The following is a 12,922-nucleotide window of genomic DNA, read 5'->3' as shown; positions in this document are numbered from 1 at the left end:
AGAATGCCAGCAAGCAGCACTTCAATTATTTCCTGGCATTTCAGAGCCTGTGTCTCTAAAGCACATCCTAACACGACTGTGCATCATAACTGACAGGCCATACAAAGGTCACAGAAATCTGTCCAAGTAACACTGGAACCAAATAGAAGCTACCAATATGCAAACTGCAGAGGCAACACCATGTTTTTCTTTTTAGATTTCCAGCTTTGCAGAGCTGAAATAAATTCCCAGGAAATAAAACATAGCATTCCCACAAGAGGTATTTTTGTATCCAAATTACTCACTATGTGTATAATAAAAAATATTCCTTGATTATCCTCAAGCTGACAATGTATTCAGATGGTGTCACACTTAACTAATGCTCCCACTGATGTTTTACTTTGTAGAAGTTGTTATTACTAAAATCTCATCTTGGCAGCTGCCCCAGTGATAAAGCACATTGGAGATTGGAACATTATTTCACTTGGGTAGATAATGCTGGAAGAGGACCAAGGTGCTGCTCTTATGAGACAGTTAAACTGCCTCTGATCATGCCATGACAAGATCAGACAGATTATATTCTTTATGAATACTATCAGAAAGAAGATAATCTCTTTTCCTGACTAGTTAAAGTGAAAAAATGATCTTTTAAAGCTTTCATAACCTGCCATGATAAGTGACAGATTTTATTGGATCTCCCTTTTTCTCAAGAAATACACCAGAGGTTTGATATATTCAATTTTACCATTCCAAAGCTACTATACATTCCAAACCTACAAAGTAGAAGGGGAAGATCATTCTTTGGAGTCCAAACTGATGAACAGTTAAGGCTTTTCAGCAAATTTCTTGTGCTTTCCATTGCCACAGCTGACACTGGTAAGTGCTGCAGCCACATGTTGAGCATGGATGTGCTCAGGAAGGGAGCCCCAGGCAGGGCTCTAAGTGCCCTTTCTCCTCACCCCTGCTCCCACTGCCCAAACCATGGCACGCACCAGCAGCTGAGCAGAGCTGCTCCATCCAAATCACAGTTACACTTTAATACTGGCACTGAACCCAACATTGCTTCTACAGCAAAGAATTAGCTTAAAAATATTAAAAGGCTTCTGATTACATGCAAGAAGAGGCTTGATTTTGAAATTCATATTAGGTCCTGGCATATTCATTTTCAGAGAAACTGGAGCACGTAGGTTTGAAATATCTTGCAGCAGTTGTAGGTCAGGCACAATAGCAGATTTAGTGATCCAGACCACACTAAGTTCTGTGATCAGCCTCACCCCACAGAATTAATTCAGGCTTCTATCAGGCACACACACCAGAATGCCTCCTACTCCATTTCTGCACATACATTCCACACAGATTATGGCATATTGGATACAGGCTTGCTTTTCAAGGAAAAAAATTACTGAAAGAAGATAAAAATACAAGGGAAATACTATAATTCTCATGATTTTGCATCAGAGGAGGTGTGGGAAAGACGGAGTAATACCCCAACCCCTTAAATCTTGTATGGTGCTTTTCAGTGGCACAAATACATAAAGCTCCTCGAGGAACCAGCCACAAATACCTTAAAAATTACTTCTCATTTCAGGAAATTCCTACTTAGTACAGAGCTGCAAGAATAAGCAAATCTATGCAGAGGAAAGAATATGCCAGCTGGTACTTTGGAATATCTGGCCTTATTATAAATCATAAATTAGGACTCAGTGAAAAGTGTTTCTTAATAGGTAGGTCAAGTTGGTGTTTGAAGTTCAAAATAAAACCCATAAATATCTGCAAGGGCTGCAGCACAAAGAGTACTATTCAGTGGCATCAGCAGAATGTCTCATTGTCTTTGAATGCACATTCAATAAATTGGAGGAAGATGCCTTCAAGATGTTTCATCAGGGCACTGGCAGCTAAAGACTATTTTCCCAGAAAACTGCTCAGAATTCCTCCAACACACATTAGAAAAAAAAAATCAAAGCTGCACCATAGACAAAGATGACTTAGGGAGCAAAGAAAGAGAACAATTCAGACACCATGGCTACAACAACCCATTCATAATCCAAATTATGGGAGTAAAAGCAACTGATCAAAACACATGACAAATAGGAAGTGACTTAAAAGATCTATCAATCTTTGTACCACCACTGAAATCTGAAAACAATGAGAAGAACTGTAGAAATCCAGAGAGCTATCCTTGGAAATAGTCCCTGTTTTTGCAGAGAGCCCTGCAGTTCAGTAAGGAAGCAAAGGACCAGGACACTGCTCAACTACCCTGAAACACAGTCAGGAATTAAATATTAAATATTCAGTATCAAATCATCAAAATTATGTTATATCCATGTTGAGATACAAAACAAAGAATGTTTTTTGGTAAAGGTATTCCAACAACACATTAAAAAACTGGAGTTTGCATGCGGGAAACTCTCTTAAACCATCCACTCTTAAGATGTCAAGGAACAAGAGTGGATGTCTCTGTGGCCCAGGTATAACAGACTGGGAGAAATAAAACAGCTGGATATAAAAGAGAGCAGAATTAAGATTGCCTCTCTGCTTCCAAAACCTGACTCCACATCATTGCACCGAGCATGGCAGCCACCACCTTACAGCCACTGCTGCCCAGAGCTTTAGCCAGCTCTCAATCCACTCTCTGCAGCTCTTGGCAATTTGCAGCCAGGAATCATTGAATACAAGTAGTATTCCAGCTTTATTCTCCTCAACTTTTTTTCATTCATATTTACCACTGTGATTCACAGAGGATTAAATATAATTTTGCCTACTTGAGCACTTTTAAGACATTAATTTGATAGATAACTATGCACACCATAAATATACATTTTAAGACTATTTATAAAGCCAAGAGAAAGAAATAGCACTATATAACAGCACTGTTTAATATGTCATACAGAAGATATTTCAAATAATGAATTTGCCACTGGTATCTTTGACTTTCAGAAAACTGAACACAGTCATAGCCGCAAACACAGCTGAAAAATAAATGGACCAATTGCACTGGGGTAATTTATAAATGGAGAACAGCAGTGTCATCTCAGAACACTCAAAAGAAAACTGCTCTGTATTAGGTAGATTTTTATAGGCACTGTATGCCAACTCATGTCAAAACCTCAGGACATATTCTTGGAGGTCTTGATAGGAAAAACCATTGCAATTTTAAAGACACAGAGAGGTAACAAAGACAATTAAACAGTAAAACCATGCATTAGAGTGACAGAAAAACCAGCTCTATTAAAGCAATTTAAATCCATCTGCCATTTTCACCTTTAAAATCTAGCAATAATCTAGAATTGGATCTTCTTCAGTTAGAAGAGTTAAAGTTTCCATCAATAACCAAATAATTGCCAACTATCTATTCACCCAAAATCAGGATAAAAATCATATGCACTGGATTAACTAAAGAGGAACCTTTAATGAGTTTATCCCTGACACCTCAGTGCCTCTTACAGACAGATTTGGGATCTTGGTGAGCAGACACAGACCTGAGAGTCACTCCTAGAAATGACTGATTTTCCTCTACTACTGACAAAGCAGGGCCAAAAGACAGGTTTAGGCCTAAATGTCTAGAGTTAAGGAAAATTAATCACATTCACAGAAGTGTTACCACCCAGGGAAAGCCTGATACTAAAACAAACCTTATTCAGACACATTTCCTAAGAGACTCTCTCTATTCCAGTGATTCCATAATCTCAAGACATAACAGAAAAGAGAACCAAGGTAAGAAACAGGAGGTAAAATATACATTTTCATTATTAGATTAGACTTGAAATATGGTTTTCTAAATACAAATTATCTAGAAGTACAATTTTCAGAAAAGCTGCCCATACAATAATAGAAGGCACAGACATAAAACTGTATTTTGAGTATTTTGCCCCATTCAGGGAGAAGTGTGGAAGGCTCTTGGGTTTTTCCAGCTGAAGGAAGAGGTGCATTCCCTTCCCCCAAGCACCCTTGTTTCAGAGCTGTGTATGCCTTGATTTGCAGAGCAGAAAATGTGCAAGTCTGTGCAGATCTGGAAACGGCACATGGCTGTGACACAACATCCAGATTGTTCTGGGAGCACAGGATGGAGGGGGCACTCTGGCAGAATACTCAGTTCCCTTGCAGGCACTGGAGCTGCAGCCCACGTCAGGCAGCAATTTGGCTCATTCCCTGTCTGGGAAGAAGCCTCTCAGACTGTCTGGATCTGTGTTTCTTGTCTCCACAGGGAAAGATCTGAAGATACCACAAAAGGACTAGAAATATCACAACTCAAAAAAAATGTTAATAATCTTCTAAACAAGCAGCTCAAGTCAGAGAGACTTTTGAGAAAAGAGTAATTGTATCAGATTTTTGAACATGAATGGCTGGATGCCACAGCACTGCATTCCCAGCCCACTTTCTGTGAGTGCAGGGGTCCTCTGTAAGGAGTAGGTTGGATGGAATAATGACATAGATGGGCACAACATTTAGTGCATGCAGTGTGTTTGGGATCCCTATGTATAGTTTGTAACTAATGTTAGGGTAGGTTTAATATCAATGCAATTAAACATGATAATGCATTTCTTCAGGTGGGAAAGCTGGAAATCTTAAGCTGCTAGGTAGAGGAAGTGCAGCAGTGAGGAAGAACTGCAGCATTTCTCCAGCCAAAAGGAAAAAAAAACCCAAAAACACAAACAGGAAAACATCCTTCTAGAGTGACTCACCACATTGTATTACTCTTCAGTAGAGATGAGATGCAGACTGATTGTGGGTTAATCCTCAAAATTTTATTTTAATAGTCTACTTTTGATGTTATTTGGATTCTGATAAGTGTCCTTGCATAGCTAAGAGCAGAGGGAATTATCACAGGCAGAAACTGAAGTAACACAACCATTCTGCTGCCAAGGTATTTCCTTTATAGTTAGCTTAGCTAATACTGAGAGTACTGCCCTGTGCAGCGCTGGTTTGAGACTATTTACAAAGGCTCAATTCAGAATCCCTAATAATTCTGAACATTTCAGGTATTAAAATTGACTGGATTCCACCAAACACTGAAGAGGACTTTGCACCATTTTCCTTATGCTGCTGTCTTAGACATAATCTTCAGCAAATAGGCGTCTTCAGGTGAATAAATTTCAGTACTGCTTCCTCAGCTTGAGTTTATCTTGCTACAAGTAGGATTTTAGAAAATACATTGTGTTTTACTCTTGTGCACACCCCAGTAACTGTGAGCAATTTTGCAATGGACAAGTAAACATTTCACTGTATGGCTGGCTGATAAATGAATTACAGATAATGCTTACCTGTGCAGGTTATGATACTTTCAGCTTTGTTTGCATTTCAGAACTTATCAGAAATGACCTGGACTAAGCATACTTACATACAGTTTTAAAGATAATTTTTGAGATCACAGCATTCCCATACATTCTGGGTCATGAATTCTGGGCTCACAACCAAAGAGCAATTTTGGCTGTTTTGCTACACAGCCACAGGTAACTCTTTGCCCACAGCTTCCTCTGCAGATGGTTACAATTGTCACACTGTGTTGTGCAGCATGAAAATACAGTATTCCATTAAACTCTTACATGAGAGAACCTAAACATAAAACACATGTTTCTACAAAACTGACTTGCAGCTTTTACAAGGTGGAGCCATAATAATACAGGAGGTTAAAAGAATATTTTTCAACACAGAGGGAATTATCTTAAAGGAGCTTTTTCAACCTGAAATTCTACACAGCTTGAAGTTGCATTCATTAATGGTTATGGAAAGTTTTTCCTCCATAGACCATTTCAAAATATGTTACTTGTATTTAACAAAACATTATAAATTTAAAAAACACAACACTTTATGAGAATCTGATGAGCCCCAAAATACTTCATAACTTGGTCTGACATACAGGCAGAATGATATCATCCCAAAACACTGAAAAATCATTTTGTATAAACCACAAGCCCAGTGCACAGAAAATGTTTTTGGAAACCTGCTGTGCCTACAAGCAGCACACTCTGCATTGTGCAAAGCAGGTGCAGAGAGGCCTCTCTGGAGCCTCTTCACTTCAGAGACTGTGCAGCCAAAGCTGCCTTAACAGAGAAATTGATATCACTAACAGCACTTGAAGAAGCAGATGAGAGGATTTGGAACAGAAGTAGTGAACAGAATTTTAACCTGATGGCCTCATACCTTCTTTCCAAGATAAACTTTAGTACTGCATCCAGTGCTTTAATTCTACTGAGAAAATGCCTGCAGCACCTTCAGCACTGCAGATGCTCTTGTTCTCCAAGCAGGGCTGCTTTGGCTGGGAGGGTTGGCTATACTTCCATTTCAGCAAAGTTTAGCATGTTTGTTTTGGACTTCCCATGGAAAGTATCCCCACTTGTTAAATAAAAGGATGCCTGAATCATCCCAATATATCCAAGTGAGCCTTAAAAAGAATTTGATGTGATACAATGATAGTGGATTCAGGTTCCCACTGTAACTGTCAAATAACAGAAATTTGCTCAGAAAAAGTAAATGGACACTGAGCATTTTCTAAATGTGGCACCAGTAGATGGTAAGCAGGGGGAAAAACAGGGGAAGTATTTGCAAGTTTACAAGTTTGTGTCACCTTTATTGCAGACATAAAAGAACACTGCATGAGACTTGCACAGACATCCCTGTGACAGCTGAGCTTTAAAAAAACAAGGAGAAAAAAGAGTATTTAACTGACAAAGAATCCTGTAACAATCTGAAGACTCATCCTGAACTGCTCTGAACATCTTGCACATTTTTCCATGACAAGAGAACAGATTGTCTCTCAAAGCACCTTTCTCCACTCTCCAAAGTGTTGCTCTCAAATTATTCTGATGCCCACGGACAAAGACAGAAAATCTAAGACAGTCCTCACGAGTTCTTGCACATCAAGGACAAAAATCATCACACACCTCTTTCTTTTTCTCACCAGCTGAAATGCCAGTTCAGGAGAAGGAATAAAATGAAAACAAGTTGACCAGCTAACAAGCTGAAAGTGTAGATGCTCAGGCACTTAATAGAGTTAGTTTTAGAAAGTGCATGCATGACCTGTTCCTATAATTCACCATTACAGCTGCCTCTGCCTGTGACAAGAACACACTGTCCCCTTCTTCAAAATAGGTGGTGCTTCTTGAATTAACAAGTGTGGTCAACAATAGTCTCAAGATTTGAACTTATGTAGGCAGACTAATAGGAGAAAAATATCCATACTGTTAACTCTTTCCACTTTGGCTTTCATTTGGAGATTTTACTGCTATTCTATCAACCTGATATGGACAAAACAAGAAGAGTGATTTTTGGGGGGAATGTGAGAGATGCACTTGACTGCTTAAGAAAATTATGTGTTTGGCCCTAAAGGAGGCAAAGGCCTGACCCAGAGCTGGGCCAGAAACCCCTCCAGGACATCCCCAGAGGAGGAGGAGGACCCTGAGAGCAGCAGTGCACAGGAGTCCCTTATGTAATCACTGTGAGCCAAACACTTCACTCCATAAACCTGGGAGCCTTTGTGAGCTGCCTCTGGGCCCTCCCTGCTGGGCTGCAGGGCAGAGATGTCCCCTCCAGCTTCCCAGGAGGCCCCTCAGGACAGAGAGACCTTCTGCTAATGACAGAGCTTTGGGTGAGTCCAACCCAAGCTTCCTCTAAATTGCCCCTGGACTGCACTCCAGGTGACTCTCCCCTTGAGCAGGGACACCTCTCAAGGTTTGAGGTTCCTCACCTAAGACTAGGAGATTCTTCCTTGCAAATTGGATGTGAAAATGACCCTCAAAAACCAGCTGAACCAGCCCCTGGCTTCTGTGCACCTCCTCACTTAGGGATTATTCAGGGAAAGGGTGGTTGCAATAAAGCCCAGAGCCCACAAATCTCACATGAGACCCGTTTTGAAGAAAATCAAATCTCATGTACAGGAATTAGGGAGCTGCATCCCATCATACTGAAAACTGACCATTTTGCCTGTATTTGTTCCAGATCAAAGAAATCACTGAAGAGATCTTTTTGAGTGTTCAAGGCCACATGGAACATCTTTTATAAAGCTCCTTACATCAACAACATTTACAATCAAAAAGAAACCCACCAAAACCATAAACACCAAACCCCAAGTACTCAAAGGTGGAGTCTGAAGACTTGTACCTGTCTCCAGGCAGTAGAGGCAGAAAGATTTCAAGAGGCTCTTATGGATTGTTTTGTACCTGACAATATAATGAGTTTCTAAAGCTTTTCTTTCCTTCCAGAATAAGAGCTAATGTTCTTTTTTGAAACTTTGCTGACCATGACACTCTAGATGTTGAGCACCCACGCTTCCCAACACACCCTAAAGTTTGGGAGTTTGGACAATAAGCCAGAAAGAGAATTGTGAAGATTTGTGAAATAGAATTGCCAAATCAAGCAGAATAGACCCTCTGAAGCTGGACATGAAAGAAAAAATGTGGGCAGTATAGATGGGTTCAACCAATTACATTGATATGAGAGTACTTCTGTGATCTTTTTAAAGTGGCATTATCTAGGGCAGCCAAACTTCAGTTTGCATTAAAAAATTCTGCTGTGAGACCAAAAAAGTCCATCCCTGCAATAAATATAATGTTAGAAAGGCCAAACAAGACAGCTCCTTACAAGACACTGCACAGAAAAAAATCACATACCAAATATGAAATGAGTGATTTCCAATATTCTGTTACTAAATCCCTCAAAATACACCTGCCTTCAATACCTGCCTATGTACTCAAAATACACCTGCCTGTGTGCACACTGTTCTTTGAAAGGGTGCATTTATGACAATGACCAGGAACAGCCATGGAGGGGACATGAACAGGTTCCAGGGTGCAGGGGATGCTGCCAAATGAAGGAGCTGTTTAGAAGCAGCACCAGAAGTAGTACTGGAAATGTGGCTGGAAATGAAGGCAAGGGCTAAAATCTGATTGCCTGCAAGCACTCTGCAGCATTTTGTGCTTTGCTAGTTCTTTAACAACAGTTAATTTTGAGTCTGTAGACTGAAACGGACTCAAAATCTGCAAGCAGTTCACTGACACAATTTTAAAGAATTGGTAAATTTTTATACACACAGGATATATTTGTTGGACAATTTTCCTCCCCAGTGAGAGAACCTGACAGGCTGAACATCACCTGTTCCCCTGGCTGATACACACCTAAATTAGAAAGTAGCACTGGAAATGTTTGAAGACAGGCACTTGCAGTAGTCTCAGCTCTCTCAGTACTTGATAATTGACTTGTTAAGGGTAACAGGAAAATAGCACATATGAGAAGTTAAAAGAAAAAGAAAGAATAAAATGGCTGGTTAAATTATAGCAATGCCTTTCTTTAAGTGCCTAGGAAAGACAGGCAGTCATAATTGCAAACACAGGGATCTATAAGAGTGCCACTTTAGGTTCCTTTACTTTTATATAGGGAAGGAAAGGCATAGAGAGTTTAACCATTGTCCCATGGTTAAACTGCCCACCTGGCATCTGATTCTGTCCAATATCCAGGATGGAGCAACAATCTCCATGGATCTCCAGCAGGACCTTGTGCTGACAGCTCTGTTCACACAGATGTCTCACCTCCCTCTTTCTTTGCTAAGATAACACCAGGGACAGGTTCAGCAGAGGCTGTGCACCCTTGGGGCAAAGCAAGCATTTCCCTCACACCTTTGAAACTGCATTGAAACCACCAGGACATAAAAAGAATTAAGATCTGATGCCATCTCACCAGTTTCATAATGCTAGTTCTTACACCAGTGATTTCATTGCCACTGATTTAATGTAATTTTCTTTCTAGCTAGATACTAGGGGAGAATCAAGCCCTTGTGACTAAAGCCCAACTCCTATCATGTTATCATAGGAGGCACAGGGCCCTTAGAAGGATACATACCCTTCTTCAGCTATGAAGAGCATTTTGCATCATTTTCCTCAACAGCCTATTGTGAAATATTTAGAACAAAAAAAATCCTTCTTTATTTTTGTTTAATGGTATAAAACCCAACTTTGTTAATTGAGTGAATGCCTACTCAGGCTCTAAAGAATTTGTAGTATTCAACATAGACCTTTGTAGTGAACAACAAGTCCAATCATTCTGGATGCATTATGCAAAGTTCCAGGAATTCTTTGGCATGAGAGAAAGATACATTTTGTCTGGTATATGGAAATATTATTTGATTTAAAGTTGTATTCCACAGAAGTCAGTCTTGACAAAACCTAGTTTAAATATAAACAGTCACTTTCATGCTATTTTACCCTTTTGAGACTACTTCATGACCATCCATATCAGCTTCCTACCCCTGAATTCATACACAAATTCCTTGTATCAGTAAGTAGATACATAGTGCTCTCAGAAGAAGGAGCTCCAACAAAAACTTTAACAGATTTTTTCATTTTTAGACATGTACTTTTGGTTAAATAAATTATCATGGAGCAAGAAATAAAAATGTGCTTGTGTGAGAAACTGGCCATTCTTGGTCTCCCTTAAACTTCAAGCAACACTTGCTGACCAAGAAAAAAAATTTAATTTGTTTCACATTCCTTATATTAACTTCGTATTTCACTAATCTCATCATTCTGATGGGCTCTTAAAAATGAGTAATCAAGTAGTTTCTTTTGTGCATGTATAATAAAGAATATCTAAGGATTTAGGTGCTTCCAAATATAGCTAATATTTGTTTTAATTTTGATTTATCACTAATGAAAGCATTAGTGATAGATTGAAATTACAAGTTTGAAATTAGTGATAGATTGAAATTAAAACTTAAAATTGCCTTTAAGAGCTCTTTCACCAATAGCCAAGTTACTCTCTAATGCTAAAGCCTGACCCATCACCAATAAAACAAAACCAAAACATCATTAGTGAGGGGTGGCTGCTCCCCACAGCACCGGGAGTGTCAGAACCTCCCTTTGCCTCCTTCCTCCACAGAACACAAGAGCAATGATGTGTTTGCAGGGGCAACAAGGACCAAGCCTGGCTTCTGAAAAAACACAGAACATAAAGGAAAAACACAACCAGAAAACCAGCACAGAAAGTTCAACACAAGCTGCTGTTCTTCTCAGCAGCTGAAACCACAACCACACCAAATGCCACAAACCAGTTCCAAGTCAAGAGCTGGAAACTTTCTATCACTGCTTTCTTGTACAAGGCTTTCTTAATTTGGTGTCTCTGAAACCATTATCCATCTGCTTCAGAACTGATCACTTATATTAGCTTGCCCACATTAACAATCTATAAGAAATACATCATGCAATGGACCAAAACCAGCCCCAAACCTCAGCTCCTCCAGAATGTAAATATACTTTACTCTACAAGCAGTAAGAACATACAGTTGGCTTTTAAAAGGAAAAAAAAACCCACCAAAACAACAACAAAAACCAACCAAAAAACAACAACAAACCACAAGCTAATGCATCACTTTCCTCTAAACTTTCAGAAAGGCCCAAAAGAAATTACAACCAGCTGTTGTGTCTTTTTGAAATAAAACAAAGTAATTTTAACACTTTCAGAATATCAGACACTATGCCACAGGTTGTAACCACTGTTGTGTCCATCTCTAAACACTGAACACAGTAGAACTGAAGTTCTGCCTGCTTTTTCTTGTAAACAAGTCTCTGCATAATAAATAGACATGGAAGGGTGTGTACACGTGGAAAAAGAAGAGTTCAGTTGTCTGATTGAAATTGTTTGTTTCTGGTTGTCTAATCTGAGTCTCTTCCACAAGGTTGCAGTAATGCCACAAGAATTTGTGCATTAATTCAGCCCTTATTCTCCCCAAACTGTCTGCATTATTTATTTATTTACTTTAAGAAAGGCTTCTCAAAAGAGATTTTCCATTCAAAAAAATTCTAGGTCTCTTTCATCCTTCCCGGAGTTAAAAAGATTCCATCACTGGAACTCTTGTACAAAACCCTTAAACACCTTCTGTTCCAAGTGAGATCACAGTTCTTTAAGTGTAAGACCCCTTTCCCCATCAGATGAGTTTTCTTATTACAGGAATGCCAATGCTAAAGCTTTGAGTGAATTCAAAAGTAATTTTCTTTCTTCAAAAGAAGAAGAATAAAAACATTTTATGAGAATCTTTTACACTTGTGACCTGACAGTGGAAGACAGGGATGCCCAGTGTCTTACTGCCACAGGATATTACACAGCCTTGCTGGAAACAGAATTGAGTCATTGAATTTTCCCAACTAGAGACTACTAAGAAAAAAAAAGATGATTTTGACCTATTTCCCAAAACAGTCTGTTTGGACTCATGGGGTAAACTTACAGAAGAGGCAGTTGAGCCAGCCAAGGATTTCCCCATGCTGACATTGAGACAATTTGGATTTCTCTTGCTTCAAAGCAGTAACAGGCACAAGTTATTAGTCATCTTATTCATGTTGCTCCTCTATTAGCATCATCAACACCTTTTCCTATAGATCTTTGGACATTAGTTTAATCATTCCTGTAAACACATAATTCAGTTCTTCAAAACAATTGGCATTTTGTTTGAGTTGCCCTAAACTACAGCAAAAAGGAGAAGAACCACAAAGCAGAGAAACCAGCCTTAGTTTGTACAATCATTCTGGGAGTTATCAAACCAGCTGGGAGCAGAAAGCAAACAGCCCATACCAAAGTATATGGGACAGCAGTCAGTCCTCTGCAATGGCTGTGAAGGATTGTGTCCTACAGAATGTCTTTGAAAACCCCATACATTCTTATTTTAGAATAAAACATTTGGACTTTCTTGCTGTTAGAAATCTAAAATACCTTTAGATACATATGGCAAAGAGTTCACATAATTTCTGTAAGTTCTATCTCTGGTTAAACGACAAATCTGTTTCCTTATTCAGAGCCACTAAACACAAACTATAAACTTTGTTTAATTCTCTGTTTTACTCCCCAGTCACAATTCTAATCAGCACCAGGCATGTGTATCTCTGTCACTGGCTGTTTTGCAGCAGATACATTGAGCTGTAGAGGTAAAATTACAAAATTTTCTTTTCAAAGCAACAGCCCCTGA

The sequence above is a fragment of the Molothrus ater genome, chromosome 13 (genome assembly GCF_012460135.2).
Source record: "Molothrus ater isolate BHLD 08-10-18 breed brown headed cowbird chromosome 13, BPBGC_Mater_1.1, whole genome shotgun sequence".
NCBI classification, from domain to species: Eukaryota; Metazoa; Chordata; class Aves; order Passeriformes; family Icteridae; genus Molothrus; species Molothrus ater.
This window is presented reverse-complemented; position numbering follows the sequence as displayed.